This window comes from Canis aureus, chromosome 6 (assembly GCF_053574225.1).
Source record: "Canis aureus isolate CA01 chromosome 6, VMU_Caureus_v.1.0, whole genome shotgun sequence".
In the NCBI taxonomy this organism is placed as follows: domain Eukaryota; kingdom Metazoa; phylum Chordata; class Mammalia; order Carnivora; family Canidae; genus Canis; species Canis aureus.
Genome location: NC_135616.1, coordinates 66,027,421 through 66,043,498, shown reverse-complemented (window position 1 = coordinate 66,043,498; position 16,078 = coordinate 66,027,421). Strand labels below are relative to the sequence as shown.

The 16,078-nt window shown below is 42.5% G+C and overlaps 1 protein-coding gene across 11 annotated transcripts in view; it reads left to right on the top strand.

Annotated features, from left to right (window-relative positions):
* The window catches only part of CACNA1E (calcium voltage-gated channel subunit alpha1 E), a 381,746-nt gene that overhangs the window by 190,779 nt on the left and 174,889 nt on the right, over positions 1-16,078 (top strand). The gene's annotated exons all lie outside the window — the stretch shown is intronic.

The following is a 16,078-nucleotide window of genomic DNA, read 5'->3' as shown; positions in this document are numbered from 1 at the left end:
GTCCCTTTGATGAAAGTCCTGGAGGGTTTGGGACACTTGAAGACTGGTCAGATGCTAGTAAGCATTTTTCACCCTTGATCATCTGTACTAAGGAATTTTTGGTTACCATAAAGAATTCTATAGTGATTAGAGGATCCTGTTTCTTATCCTCTCCAGTTTTTGCCTCTGCCTGCTTGCCTTTATGTCTCTGGTGCTGTGAGCTGGCTCACCATCGGGTGCCCACCTTAGGGACCTCTGAAGGCAGCTCAGGGAGACAGTGATAGTCAAAGATGTTCGGCACTTAGCTGACCTGAAGCTTGCAACTGGCCCTCTGACCCATCCCCCTTCCCACTTGGCCCTCCTCTGGTGGGACAGAGCTGGGAAGCTAGTATCATCCTGGAAGCACTGATTTTAAGAGAAGAGCCAGGCTATATTTGCTGGACTTAACCTGACTTGAGAGGAAAGATCTTGTTGACTCCCATGAGTGGTGCCCGCATGTCCAAACCAAGTGTCATTGCCCTCTGACGCAAGTGGTAGTTGAGTAGTTCCACCCTCACCCTTCTCAGACTTAGATCCCATCTACTGCCAGATTGTGGGCATTGGGGAACTTGCTCCCTTGGTTGGTCTTCCTTTTGGGGGAATAATCAGCACCCTCAGACCCTACTGCAATCTTTACAACACATAGAACTTCCCACCTTTCTTCCAGCTGGCTTGAGATAATTATTTTCATGGAAAGGAGCTGCCATGGAATTGTTTGGGAATAGGAGTGGAGGTTGGCCACACTTCCCTTGGATAAGACTGGGAAGTGGGAAGAGATGGAGAGGTGGGAGTTGGCCCCTGGAGGCAGTGTTTACATCAGGGCTGTTAAGCAGGTTCTCTTTGTATAGTGCCACGCCTCATGCTCCTGTAATTAGGCTCCTTTTTTAAAAAAAATTTTTATTTATTTATGATAGTCACACACACACACACACAGAGAGAGAGAGAGGCAGAGACAGAGGCAGAGGGAGAAGCAGGCCCCATGCAGGGAGCCCAACGTGGGATTCGATCCTGGGTCTCCAGGATCGTGCCCTGGGCCAAAGGCAGGCGCTAAACTGCTGCGCCACCCAGGGATCCCTGTAATTAGGCTCCTAATGCCACTTTCTGCTGACAAGGGTGAGGCTGCTGCCAAGTCACTTGAGATGAAATTAGGTCACTTGTCACCATTCCTATGGGACTGTGGTAGAACTGTGCTTACTATACACCTTGCCCTACTTTAATCTCCGACTGGCTCTGATCCCACATCCCAGCTAAAGGGAGGAGAGGATGCCTCTCTGGGCCACTCTAATCTCCTTGGGGTGGGGGCTAGCCCGGGAATGCCTCCCTTAACCTAACACGGAGTTTCTTAACAGAGGTCAAAGTGAATCTTTTATCCCTTTGTAAGTCCCAATTTATAGAATGAGATGTAGACTGTGACCCTAATACCCTCTGAGTGTGGGAGAGATGAGAAAGGCCCCATTGTCATTCTGAATGTGGAGGAAGGAACGCACAATTATTTGTCTTCTCCCAGAAAGCCGTGATCTCCATCCAGTTGCTAGCTCTTCTCTGAGAATGGAAAGGAGGAGGGACACCTGGGTGGCTCAGTAGTTGAGTGTCTGCCTTTGGCTCAGGTCATGATCCCAGGGTCCTGGATTGAGTTCTGCATCAGGCTCCCTACAAGGAGCCTGTTTCTCCCTCTACCTATGTCTCTGCCTCTCTCTCTCTCTCTCTCTCTCTCTCTCTCTCTCTCTCGGTCTTTCATGAATAATAAAATCTTAAAAAAAAAAAAAAAGTAATGGAAAGGAGGAGAACTGTCCAGAGACTGAGGGAAGAGAGGGAAAGAAAAAAAAGTCAATCTTGAGTGTTTGCATGGTCACGTACAAAACTGAGGATGCAACTGAGGAGGAAACAGAGGGAAATAAGACCAAGCAGGAAGAAGACAGAGGTGGAGTGAAAGAGGCGAATGTAGACAATAGGCTGCCTGAGGAGGCAGTGGACAGGGGGAAGAGAGAGAGAGAGAAGCCAGGAGAGGAGGAACAAATGGGCAGCGGCCATGGGGGCTGGGACTGGGGTCTGCAAGCTGTTCCCCAGATGCTGGGGCACCGCTCCTCCTGTCAGCCTGAGCCTTGCCTCCCCCTACCCCGCCCCCGGCAGCACTTACATCTCAGAATTCCTTCTGTTGTGTTTTCTTGGTGTTTTTGAAACAGGAATAACAACTGGAAAGGAAACAGGAAAAAATTTAAAAGGCAGGGAAAAAAGTCTGTCATAGAGGTATGAAAATTTAATCAACACCCAGCATTCCCAGCAGTTTGGGAGCAAGTACGGATTTTATCATCCATGCATCTATTTCTGTCACCCAGAGGGGGCCCTTGGGGCTGCATCTGCCATCACCCAGGCTCTGCAAGATGGGCCTGGGATCCCCTGGCCTGGCCGGGTAGCGTGTAGAGGAAGACAGGGTGACCTTGGGAAGCTTCCAGCATAGGGAGGTTTCAGACTTTACCTAGTAGGTATTTCAGGTGAAGATTTCAGCATGGACTGTTGTCCTGGTGTGCTGGATATAAACTTGTAATGTGAGCATTTAAACCTCGGCCGTGTTCCCTTCAGTTTATGGGTATAAATCAGTCCACCCTACTTTACCTGTCAGTGACATCCAACACTGCGGCTCTGTCCCTCCCTTTGGAAGCTCCTGGCTTTGGGGCCATCATGCTGGCCTGTTCCTGCCATTTTTCTGGTTGCTTCTTCTCCTCTGAACTCTCATGTCTTCCCACACACTCTTTCCCTTTAGGATACTCTTGAAAGTCCCTTGACTATACGCTGATGACTTGATTTTATATTTCTAGCCCAGAACTCTCGTCTGAGCTCCAGGCATATATAGCTAATTACCTACTGCTGGCACCATTGCTAAATACCTCAGATTAACCAGCCTTCGACAGAAGTCTTGATCTTCCTGACATCCCACTTTCTAGTCTCCCCCATCCCAGTATAAGAGCCCCACCTCTTGTTTAATTACATGAGCCAAAAAGTCTTCTTGTCATCCATGTTTCCTCCCACCTCTTCATCTTGTTTCCCCATCAGACAGTCTTATGGATGCTTCTGGCAAAATAGGTCCCAGTCTCCAGGTCTCTGTCTCCCCTGCAGAGACTCTGGTCCAGTGACCATCCTGTTTCGCAGGTCACGGCAGGCACCTCTAGATGGCCACCCCAGTTTTCTCTCTTGTGCCTCTTCATCCACTGTCTACCCTGTAGCCGGAATGGTTTTTTAGACAAGGCCCATTTCCTGTGTCACCTCCCTTCTCAAATGCTTTCTTGGGTTCCTGTCACACTTGAAGCATAGATAGAAGTCTGTAATGGCCCATGATCAGCAAGACATGTGGCCTCTGCCAGCCTTTCCAGCGTCTCTGGCACTTGCTTTTGGTACTGTGGGCACGCTGGCCTTTGTCAGAGTCACATGCCTCCCAGCTTCAGCATCCTCAGAGAGTTGGAATATCTTTCTGGTTAAACTCCTACTCATCTTTTAGGTCCCAATTTAAAGGACATACCCCGAGAAAAAGGTTTTCTGAGCACTGGCCCTATACAAAGTCAGCTCTCCAGGACATCATACTCATGACTCTATTTTCCTTTGGAGCACTTACCATCATTGTACTATTCCAGTTATTTGTATAGTGTTATACATTACCATTCCTCCTACTAACCATGAGCTCCATGAGAGGGAGGCCGAGATGTCCTGTTCACTGTAGTGTCTCTGGGATATGGCTTTGATTGTAGAGGCTGAACAAGTGGATGAATCTGTCTTGAACACCTATGTTCAAGGTGTTCTGATTCAAGTGCAGAGTGGGGGTGGGGCAGGATGTTCAGAAAGGTGTAACGAAGAGTCCTTGGCCCTAAGGCCCCTTTCTACCTGGCTCTGTTCTGTTCTATGTTATACTATCAGCCTGTGTGCATATGTACTCCCCCCCCCCCCCCCAAATAAAGCTTCTGTATTTCTTGAGGACTGTGTCTTCCACTCTCTGGTCATCCAGGCAGTGGGTTTTATCTTCTTGAATCTCGACTATACATAGAATGCATAGGAATGCATAGGATGCATAGGAAGATGCATCCTCCCCTTCCACACTAGCCTGAATCTGTGGGATTTCAGTTCATCCTGTAGCCCAAACCACCTGCATTATGACAACCTAATAACTGCGTGTTCTCTGCCATGGTTCTTATTCTCTAGAAGCTTCAGCTCTCTGCAAAATGCGAATGAGATTATTAATGGTAATAATACCTTGTCTATCTTTCAGGGTTGTTGTGAGGAAAAGATGAGTTCATTTATGTCAAATACTTTGAAAACCATACAGCTCCATAAGAGTGCTGGAATTAAGTAAGAATGTCGGGGAGGATGAGAGATGAGCAATCACTCTTAACAACAGTGGAAAAGAAAGTTTCTTGGAGGAGGTGGGATTTGGAATAAGGCTGGAAAGTGGGGTTTCAGGCAGATCCTGATGGGGAACAGGAAGTGTTTGGAGAGGATTTAATGACAGGAGTACTTAAGAAATGTGGACAGGGCCAACTAGGGACGTTCAGATCCCAGGGACCAGCTACAGTGGGGTGTCATTTCCATTCCTGGGTCTGAAGGAGCAAAGGGAGAAAAGGGGGTTATCAGAGGCTGGTGAGACTCAAGAGCAGGAGGATGGACTGTTTTCCTGTGAGAAGCAAGAGATGAGAAGCCAGTTATCTGGGCCACTCTGTCAAATCAGAGAGAAAAGGGCAGAGAACAGAGGCAGCACAGATGCTTATAGTTGAGGGAGACAGGAGCAAGAACTGTGACCATGTCTGGGTGAGGATGATGGGGTGAGAAAAGCAGAAAGGCTGGAAGATACTTATGGGGCAGCTGAAGAAACCAATGGGAAATAGGATTTAAGTAGGTAGCTTCCACCATACCACAAAGGCTGTGGTCAGGCGTGGAAGGCTGGGTTTTATCCTGCTGATCATGGAAGTTCTGAAAAATGTTTCAATAGGAAAGGCCCATTTTTAAAACTATATTTGAAGAAATGTTTCAGGCAGAGGTATATGGATTGGGTTTAGAGAAGTAAGGAGTGGCTGGAGGGCTGTTGTAATAGGGGCTGTTGTGAGGGCACAGGGTGCCCAGACTGAATGATCGCCAAGTGAGAATAGAAAGTGCCTGACAAACATGAGGAACCACAGGAGACGGGTGAGACTTGGATGTGGAGGCTGTCAGTTAGCGAATGTGTCCACAGGACATCTGGGGGCACAGAGAGCCCCCCTCCCGAAGTCGTGGCATTTGTGGGCGGGATCCCTCACTTGTCCCTTTACCTCCCTCCCTTCTCTGCTGGCCCCATGCCAGGGGTCTCTTGTGACCAGTGCTTTTCTCTTCTTTTCCTTAGAGCATCACTACTGTAGCTGCCTGCCTTCTTGTTTCTAGGGGCTCCTTCCCCATCTCTGATCACATGTTATTACTGTAAGGCTCAAGAACGATGGCCTGAGGCCTCGTGCCTGCAGGGCTGGGGCCATGGTGTCTCCTGACCCTATTCCAGCCTTTGTGCAGCAGCCTGAACCAGGCCTGTGGTTTTAGACTCTGTGGAGACAGCCACACCCAGACATGGGCCCCCAGGGTGTGGGAAGCTCAGAAAGAGGAAACGAAGAGGGAATATTTTCCTTTCCTGGCTTTCTCCGTAGCACCTGAAAGGATGGTTTGCCCAGCAGGGCCACCTCCTGCCCATCTATCCGGTGCCATTCCTTTGTTGTAATGCCAGTTCTTACTTAACATCCACCAAGCACAAAAGGCACATCAGGCCACATGGAAACAAAGTGAAAGACTGGAGGTGCTCCTTGGGTTTAGGCTTGAATTAGGACAAACAAGGAAGTAAAACATAACCCCAGGACATGAGGGCTCAGGAGAAAGAATGGCAGTGGGACTTGCTGACTGGCTTTCAGGCTCTGGCCCCTTCTACTCTCCTTTCCCTTAAGGAAAGGTCTTATTGAGATATGTTTGTGGTTTTTGTCAAGGGTAACTGAATGGAGGCAAGATGTATGGAAAGGATGGGCCTTCAGAGGGTTTGTGAAGCAGAAAACAGGCAGGTATGATGGGGAAGCCTTAGGAATAATAGCTCCAAATGTAGCAGACAGGAAAGAGAGGAACTGAGTGGGCAAATAAACATCAGAAGCAGCATGTTGGTAGAAGGGGTTCTGGGAAAAAGTGAGGAGTTGGTGAGGGCTTTGCCTGAGAACTCATATGTAGGTTGTAAGAAAATTGCTAATGAGCCCAAATACATTCTAATCATGTATTCATTATGTCATTAAGCACTGGTTTAGCTCCTTTATGCATTATCTTATTTGATTCTCATAACAGTTCTGCGAATAGAACTATTAGCTTTAGTTTATAGGTAACAAAACAGGCCGAAAGTTGAGTATCTTGCCTGAGGCCACACAGCTGATAAGTGGCACAAGTGGATCTCAAACTCAGTATTCTCAAGGGATTGTTACACCTGGATGTAGTTCCTTGGCGAGAACTCCTAACTGGTTTCGAATGGAGTTTAAAAAAAAGAGTTAGTAGGACAGAATGCATCTCCACCCTTACCACATCCATCTTCCATGTGCTTGGAGCTAGCCCAGAGACGCCAACACAAGTGTTCATTAGATAGATGGTCAAGAAAGGTTGGGAAAAGCCCCATCAGTTTGTTGTGTAGAAAACATCTTCATGACCTGGAACAGATCTTCTTACTCTAAAATACCTGATTATTTGTTCCCCATGTTGTATCAGAAGGCGGGAACCAGCCTTTTGCTCCAGGACCACATGGAGGATCTGTGTCTTGGGCATACTTCCTGAAGACCAGCCCTTTCACAGTCCCTGTACATCAATTTTCCAGACATTCCTCTCACCCCTATCCCAAATCATAGACCAGTAACCTAAGCAAATAAGGTTGAGAAATCTTCCATATATCTTTGAGTAATTGATGTGGGGGTGTAGTCTATAGAATATATAGGATTTGTTGGGAGCTACCAAGGACATTTCTTTTTCTATAGCACATTCCACCTCATCTATTCTACAAAATACAGCCAGTCTTAGAGTATAATACTGTGTACCTTTGGTTTTTTAGCTTGACATGCCAAATATTCTTAATCATCTTTGGAATTGACCAAAATGTTTTGGTGCAAACATTGTTTCTCATACTTAAATCACTGATAAAGTTGAAAGCAGGCCTTGTGATCTTGATCATCTGAAGTCTTATTTGCAAAGACACATGCTCAGGCAGCTCTATCAACATTGGTGTTGAGGCTCACAAGGCCCCATTTTGTGGTGAGCTCCCCAGACTCAGTGGGGCATCTTGGCCCATTCCAGTGAAGCCTTTCTGAGGCCATCTCAGCCCCATATATGGTGGCATGCAACTTTGTGCTGGTGTAAATAACAACTATGTAAAATGACTCTTATTCATTGAACTTTTACTGTACTATAGGCACTATGTTGAGGTCTTTAGGTCTTTAAATCTGTTATTTCCAACTCTTACAACTATTGTGCAATATCATTACCCCCCCCCCCCTTTTTTTTAAGATGAGGGAGCTGAGATTTAGCGAGGTTAGTAACTACCAAGGTAATGCAGTAAGTGTGTCCAAGGCTTCTGCAGTCCACATTCTTAACTCTCCCCAGGTATGAAAGACCTGTATCCTGCTACATAGTAGTTCCTATAGGGAATAGTTCCTATGCTAATCCATTTCCATGGTCATGAACAGTAGAATCAGGCCTTGGAAAGACATTAAAGTGTGTCTTCTAGCTTCCACCCTTCCTTTCCTTTCTCTTCTCATATAGACCTTTTGTAAAACTCCCCACTCATATCACCACAGCCACACAACTTGGTCACTCAGTGCGTCCCCTATCAAATTCTCTTCATCATTCATTCATTCATTCATTCATTCATTCATTCATTCATGTATTCCACTGGCTGATACTAATAGGTATTATGCTCCCTATACTGGGTACCTTCTTGGGCACTGCTTTAAGGAAAGGTAATAATTTCAGTTGCTTACACTTTTGCTTGATTTTAAATCCATATTTTCTCTTGGAAAACAATTCATACTAAACACTTCTAATCAGAGAATGGAAGAACTTGTCAGTTTTCCGCAGGCACATGGTGAGATGTTCTGGGCAGCTGTACCAATGCTGTCAAACCAGGCAACAGCCTTCTTTCCTCAAGGATAATGTAGACTTGAGATATGCAGACGTGAATTCACACATGAGTTGGATCTACCTCCAGAGGCTCTATCTCACCTGGTGATCTGTCAATTCAATCAGCCCTCAGCCTCTGGCCCTATCCCAGTGTTGGGAAGAACAGTGGGGTCATGTTTACTGACATAATTGCTCTAGTATATTAAAAGCCACGACATTGTGAGTGTGGAGCTAAATGGTTAGCAGATTTTTCATTGGGCAGTTGGCTTATGTTACAATTCTTAAGTGAGGATCACTCGTATCTGGTCATTCTAGAATGCAGCCAACTCTGATTACCCTTGGTAAAATTTTAGCTGTGGACAAACTGTTTCTTTATTGCATATAGGAGGTAAAATGAGGCATCCATTAAAAACACAAAAATAAGAGAAAGAAGATCTCCTTCTGAATGTCAGGGTACAAAGCTAAGAGTAGATATTGCTAAATCATGTTCCAGCCTCCCTCCCAGGACAAATCAAAATTCTGTTTATAGATTAACATATTTAAACAAAATATGGCCCTCAGAGTGGATGACGATCATCTGTGGAAGCAAGGGAAAAAAGCAGCCTGGAGAAAAGCGTAAGTAGGATCCATCCCAGCATCTGTAAGGCAGAAGGTTCTCTGCCTAAGGAATAGATTTCCAGGTCTATCTAGGGTTTCTACTCCTGGAGGAGAGTGGCTAATGCCATTGACCTTTCCAATCACGTGGCTCAACTTGCTCTGAGATCTATTTCAATTATAGATTGGCTTCACAAGTAGCCAATGGGTTGCTGATGGGTTAACCTGAGCACATGTGGTCTGTAGTTAGTATATAGTTCTGTCATGGGACATATTGCTGATGGTGAGTCTAACCTGAGAAATAAACCAGTTATTGGGATGGATGAATTATGTTTGGTAGCAACCCATGCTCTCAGGGCCAGAATTGGGAGCATATGGAGTTTACTCAGGGAAGTTTATCACTGGGGGCCTTCTAGAAGTCCATATGACCCCAATTGTTCCTTTTCTGGTTTGATGCCACAAGTCTCTGGGCCTTCTTCAGTAGCAGTTGGTTGGGACACTCACATGTAGGGTAGATGTGCATACACACACACACACATACAGGTTACATTTAAAATGCTCTTTCTGCATGCATAGCTACTATGATCTATGATTCCATGCAAGATAACCCTGAAATTCACTTTGTAAATACACAAAACTATCAAGTTGATTGAGAAACTTTTCCCACCTCAAGGTCATGAAGATATTTTCCTGCTTTATTTTTTAGAGGGTTTATTGGTTTACATTTCACATTTGGTTTTTCAGTGCACCCATAATGGATTTTCATGTATGTTCATAGGAGTTAAGATTAATTTTTTTTCCATGTGGACATCCAATTGACCTAGCATAATTTATTGAAAAGGCTATTGATCATTATCACTTTTATAATAAATCAAGTGACCATATGGATATGAGTCTGTTTCTGGGCATTCTGTTCTATTATGTCTCTTGGCTCGTGCCTAATATCACCATTTCTTAATAATTATAGATTTATAATAAATTTTTATATGTACCAAATTTGTGTTCCCTTTTCAGGTTTGTCTTGGCTACTATTTTTTTCTCCTAGAAATTCCATATATATATTTTAGAATTAACTTCTCAATTTCCATCACAAAATTTCCTGCTAGAACTGCTTTGAACCTGTAGATTCTTGGGGAGAGAATTGACATCTTTACAATAAAGAGCCATATAATTCATGCCCATAGTATATTTATTATATCTACTTTAATTTTGCTCAGTAATGTTTTATAGTATGTTGTGTAGAGGTCTGATGTATCCTTTCTTAATGTTTTTGCTATTATTATAATTGGTGTTTTTTAAGTTTGTTTTCTAATATTTTCTTGCTAGTATATCAACATACAAATGGGTTTTGTTTATTGAACTTCTCTGTCTGGCTATCTTGCTAAATTCACTTAGGTATTTTAACAGTGCATCAGAAAATCCTTTTGGATTTTCTACATACATAATCATGCCAGCTGCAGATAATGATAGTTTTATTTCTTCCTTTCCAATCCTTACACCATTATTTCTCTTTCTTGTCTTATTGCACTGGCTAGGACCCCTAGTACAAAATAAACTGTAGTACAAATCGATATTCTTATTTATAGTCTCACTGAAAAAAATATTTCATTATTTCCTCATTAAATGTTTGCTGTAGGTTTTTCATATATATATATATATACTTTTTTAGGCTAAGAAAATTTTCTTCTATTCCTAAATTGATAAAGTTGGGTTTTTTAAAAATCCTGAACAGAGATTGAATTTCCTTAAATTCATTTTCTCTATTTATTGCATTGATCACTCCTATTTTTTTGTCTATATCTTAATATGGTGAATTACACTTTTTTTTTTTTTAAAGATTTTCTTTATTTGAGAGAGAGAGAGAGAGAGAGAGAGCAAGCACATGAGTAGGGTGTGGAGCACAGGGAGAAGCAAGCTCCCCACTGAGCAGAAAGCCCAATGCGAGGCTCGATCCTCAGACCCTGTGAAATGACTTAAGAAAAAGGCAGACACTTAACTGACTGAGCCACCCAGGCACACCTACACTTGGTTTTCTAGTGTTAAACTTTCATTACTGGACTAGCACAAACTTTTTTTGTGCTATGGTTTTTAATATCACTTGATCTGATTTATTCTAGTTTAACATTTTATTCTCTATGTTTATAATGGAGATTGGCCTATAATTTTCTTTTTCTTGATATGTTAGGTTTTTTTTTTAATTTTTATTTATTTATGATAGTCACACACACACACACACACAGAGAGAGAGAGAGAGAGAACGAGAGAGAGGCAGAGACATGGGCAGAGGGAGAAGCAGGCTCCATGTGCCAGGAGCCCGACGTGGGATTCGATCCCGAGTCTCCAGGATCGCACCCTGGGCCAAAGGCAGGCGCTAAACCGCTGCGCCACCCAGGGATCCCCAATATGTTAGGTTTTAATATCAAGGTTAGGTTTCCCTCCTGAAACAAGATATGTTCCCTCTTTATTCTTTGGAAGAATTTGTAAGGTTGAAGGATTAGTGTTACTTTTCCCCTTAGTATTCATCCATGAAATCATCTGGGCTTGTAGTTTTTTTTTAAGCTTTATCTTGGCTTTATCCAACTTCCAAATTTGTGTTTTAACAGTATAAAATTAATTAATGTAATTCACTATATCAAAAGAATGGAGAAAAGTTGTGATCAATGGACACATGATGAATATAGAAAATTTAATAACGTTTAAGTTTTGTTTTTATGATTGTTTTAGAAGTGCAGATTTAATTTCTTTGCTAGACATCAAGCTTTTTAGCTTTCCTGCTTCTTGAGTTGGTTATTTTAAGTTGTATTTTAAAAATTATTTATACATTGCATCTTAATTTTAAGATTTAGTTGCATAAAGTTGTTAATTATTATTTGATGTTTATAGGATATGTAGTAATATTTTTTCCATTCTCAATATTAGTAATTTCTGCCTTTTGTAAATAAGTAAATAATTTTACTTATTTATTCATGAGAGACACACAGAGAGAGAGGCAGAGACAGAGACAGAGGGAGAAGCAGGTTCCATGCAGGGAGCCTGATATGGGACTCAATCCCGGGACTGTGGGATCATGACCCAAGCTGAAGGCAGATGCTTTACTGCTGACTATCCAGGCATCCCATGCCTTCTCTCTTTTATTTTTTGATCAGTCTTGATAGAGGTTTATCAAATTTTTTAAAAGATTTATTTATTTTAGAGAGAACATGTGTATGAGTGGGAGGGATGGTAGAGAGAGGATAGAGAATCTGAAGCAGATTCCCCACTGAGCATGGAGTCCAGTATAGGGCTTTCTCTCATGACCCTGAGATCATGAACTGATCCAAAAATCAAGAGTCTGATGCTTAAACTACTGAGCCACCCAGGTGCCCCAGTTTATCAAATTTATTAGCCTTTTCAAAGAACCAGTTCTTGATATTGTTGATTTTTCTGTATTGCAGACTTATTTTTATTTTAATTTCTGTTATTTTGTTCTCATTTTTAGGGTTTTAATATGCTATTCTGTTCCAACCTTTCTCTTTATCTTTATAACTAAAGTGTGTTTTCCTTAGTCAATTTTTGTCTTTTAATTGACACATTTGGTGTCAATTTTGTTCATTATGGTAAGTTGTACCTGGAATAGTACTTGGCATATTATAAGTGTTTCACCAGAAAATATTTAATGAATGAGTGCATGGGTACCCAGTTCTTTGTGAAGAGCAGGGGTTTGGGACAGAGATAGTCAGGGACCTGAGTTTGTCCAGCCACAAGTGAAAGGTACAATTCCTTTGGGCACCTTTGTTCTGTGTTTATTTGCTTCTCTGACTCTCTGTGACCCAGTTTTCATGCTTATCTTTTTTATACCAATGCTCCCCTTCAAGGACTCCTGCTACCCTTCTCCCCCCTCCCCCCACCTCACAATTATAACAGTGAGAAGTGCTGCCGGCTTAAGTATATAACATATTCTTTGCTAACATTCTCATGGGCCCCTCCTTGTCAGTGTTCTCCTAAGGAAAGATTGCCTCCCACTCCTCTCTCCATTACAAAAGAGCCAAATGACTCTGGGTATTTTAAGGGGCACAATGTTGTGACAGTGACAGAGTGATGTGGTATTAGCACAATGACTCCGTTGGAAGTGTCATTAGGACTTTTCATGTCATCTGGGTGATTGCTGCTTTGTCCACATTTAGCTGGGTGAGCCCCAGAACCTAGGGAATTTATTTCAATGTGAGAAAAAAAGCTTCTTGGATCTGCACTGCAGCTTCTTTTTTTTTTTTTTTTTAATACTCTTAACTTGACATGACTTTTCCTCTATGCTTTGCTCCTGAGGCCCAAAGATGCAGACAGTGGGTCCCTGCATGTCATTTAATTTGCCTACAGTGCTATTTTGAATGTTAAAAGTAAACCAAGTATGAATTGGCTGTATGTCTGTGTTTATGTGGGTATGTGAAACAGGGGGACTGGTGAACAAGAGAGAAACATTCTTGAGAAAAGTAGGAAGATGTTGGAGAGGGGGTAACAAGTGGGTGTGGCACATGAGAATCACAGTGGTAGAGGGGACATCAGATGATCATCCAGTTGGATCCTCTGTCTTTGGGTAGGTAAAGTATCTTTGTTCATATTTTATAGACAACACAACTGATATCCAGAGATATTCCATTACTTGGTAAAGAAGTGAAAATTGGATTCTGCTAGATCCTAAGTTTCAGGGGTCAAAGGCTGTATTTGCTGTGATCAATATCGGATCCCTAGCACCTATCAGTAAGAAGGACCAATAGGTGCTCAATAACTGTTTGTTAAATAGACACCAAATACATAGCTTCTATAGTAAAAATTCCTTCAAGATTACTCTTTAACATGTTCTTCAGAGTACCTGCTTAATCTGGTCCTGAGGTCCTAATACTTCAAGGTTATCAAGTTTTTTGATTCAATCAGATACACAGGAATAACAGATAAAATAAGTGGCTTTTAGTTTATAATTAGAACAAATTTTTATTAGGCATCTACAAAATAATGATCTAGGTAATAGGGGTATAGCAGGGAGCAAAACAATCTAAATACCTGCTTTCATGGAACTTATATTCTAAATAATGTAAAAAGCAAAATAAATAAATGATATATATATAGTATGATAGAAGAAGATACAATCCTTGGGGGCATGGGCAAGTTTGGTAGGAAGGTCCAGTAATGTGATTTTCTATAGGATAGTTAGGAAAGCCTCAAAGAGAAAGTTGACCTGTGGATAAGACCTGAAGAGAGCTAGGGGTTGAGACCTATGTATACTTAGGAAACAAGCATTCTAAGAAGGAACAGTACATATGAAAGCAGATAGGTAAGAGTAGATCTAGAGAGGTAGAGGAAGAGCTAAGAGGACAGTATGTTTGGAGCTTATCAACGGGGGGAAGTAGTCAGAAGTGAAGTTAGATATGGGGAGTCAGATCATGGGGGGATCCTGTAGGTCATGAGGTTTTGAGGGGTAAGGTAGGAAGCCTTTGGAGAGCTTTGAAGAAGGCATTGATGTGATTCAGCTTGCACTTTAATAGAATTAGTCTGGCTGCTGTGTTGAGAGTGGAATGGAAGAGGGCAAAGGTGAAAGCAGCATCCCAGGTAGGAAACTATTGCCATAGTCCAAGCAAGAGATGATGATGCCTTGGCCCAGGGTGGCAGTAGTACAGGTGGTGAGGAGTGGAATCCCAAAGGTTCTGAAGGAAAGACTGATTTTTGACAGAGGGGAGTCAAGAGTGATCTGAAGGGTTTTGGCATGAAAAACTAGTAGAATTGCATTACAAGGGGGAGTATTAGGAACTCAGATAAAGACATGCTAAGTTTGAGATGGCCATCCATGGAGGAAGTTGAATAGGCAGTAAGATATATGACTCTGAAGTTCAGAGAAGAGGTTTGTGGTGAGCATAAATATTTCAGGGTTATTATGGCATATAAATGATTCTATTTTTTATATTGTTTTATTTATACATATTGTCACCATATTATTCTTATAGTAGATAGATGGCCATGAAAATTAGATGAGAACAAAGCTGTCATGAGTTCCATTTGGATATGGTCCAGATAGGTTTTCCTGTTTGAGGGTGGCGGGCACTGAATCGTTTCAGGGCCTCCAGCCAAGCCAGCTGTATAGTATAGTACAAGTACATGTTAACCCTACAGGTGAGCCTCGTGAGAGCAGGGGAATAGATCGGCATAAGCCAGCCTCGCTACTGGAAAAGCAGCCTCATGTGGTGAGTCAGCTGTCAACACCATCTTTGCTGTGAAGGGGAGCATATCCTGATTGCTGTGACAGATATGCAGATACAACTCACCTGGATAATGTCATTTCAGCATGCTGACACCCCCTCATCCACATGTTGAGATATGGCTGACATGTGCAGTTGAATTCATTTCTTGTTTTTCTTAGGGTTCATTCATCTCAAGGTGAAACTGATATAGAGTTGACAAACGAGCCAGAGTGAGCACGGATGGGACTGATCAAAGCATACTAGGACTGGTCAGCACTGCCCATGAAACTGGGAGGATAGCTTCTCCCAATTTGTTGTCGGAGGGTGTTTCCTTGGAAGGAATCCCAAGTGGGTTGCATTGCATTCATAGCAATGTGGTGGGTACCAGAGGTGCAAAGAGGTAAAAGACCCAGACTTCTCTTAAAGGACTTATTATCCAGTGGGCTTACACAGAAATTCAAATGATAAATGCAAATTGGAGGATGCTAGTAGCAAAGGCACAGTGAAGGCAATTTGTGTCCTGAGGAACACAGAGAAGAGAGAGAATTCTGAGTGTCATGAAGTCAGAAAAGTCTTGTTCCCATGGGAAGTGAGGCTTGAACTGGTCTCCAAGGAGTGGAGACACTCAAGTTAAAGAAGGGGGAGAAAAGCTCCCATATGTGGTTGTATGGGCAGTACATAACTCTAACCAGCACTATATATATATATACTGTGTGCATAGTCAGTGCTCCCAAGACAGTGAGACACTCCAGGAGGGACAAAATATGAACAAAAGCAAAAAGGCAGAATTGGGTATGATATGGTCATTTGTTTCATGCTTGTCTAACACCTATCTTCTTGTTCACTATAAACTTCTTGTCTGGCATCAACAAGCAGGTCACACTCCCCATAGTGGAAGACTCATGCAGGAAGGTAGTGGTAATAATGTTTGCCTGGTGTATTGCATTATGTGAGGCCTTGAATGTCAAGCTAAGGAGTTAGAAACTTTGTCCTATGGGCAGTTAGTAGCTAACTTTTTTTTTTTTAACATATGAGAGTGTCTTAAAAATAATATTCTAGGAAGCTGTCTTGGTACCACTGTGCAATCTTGGCTTGGATTATGAGAGGACTGGTGGTGAAGTGAA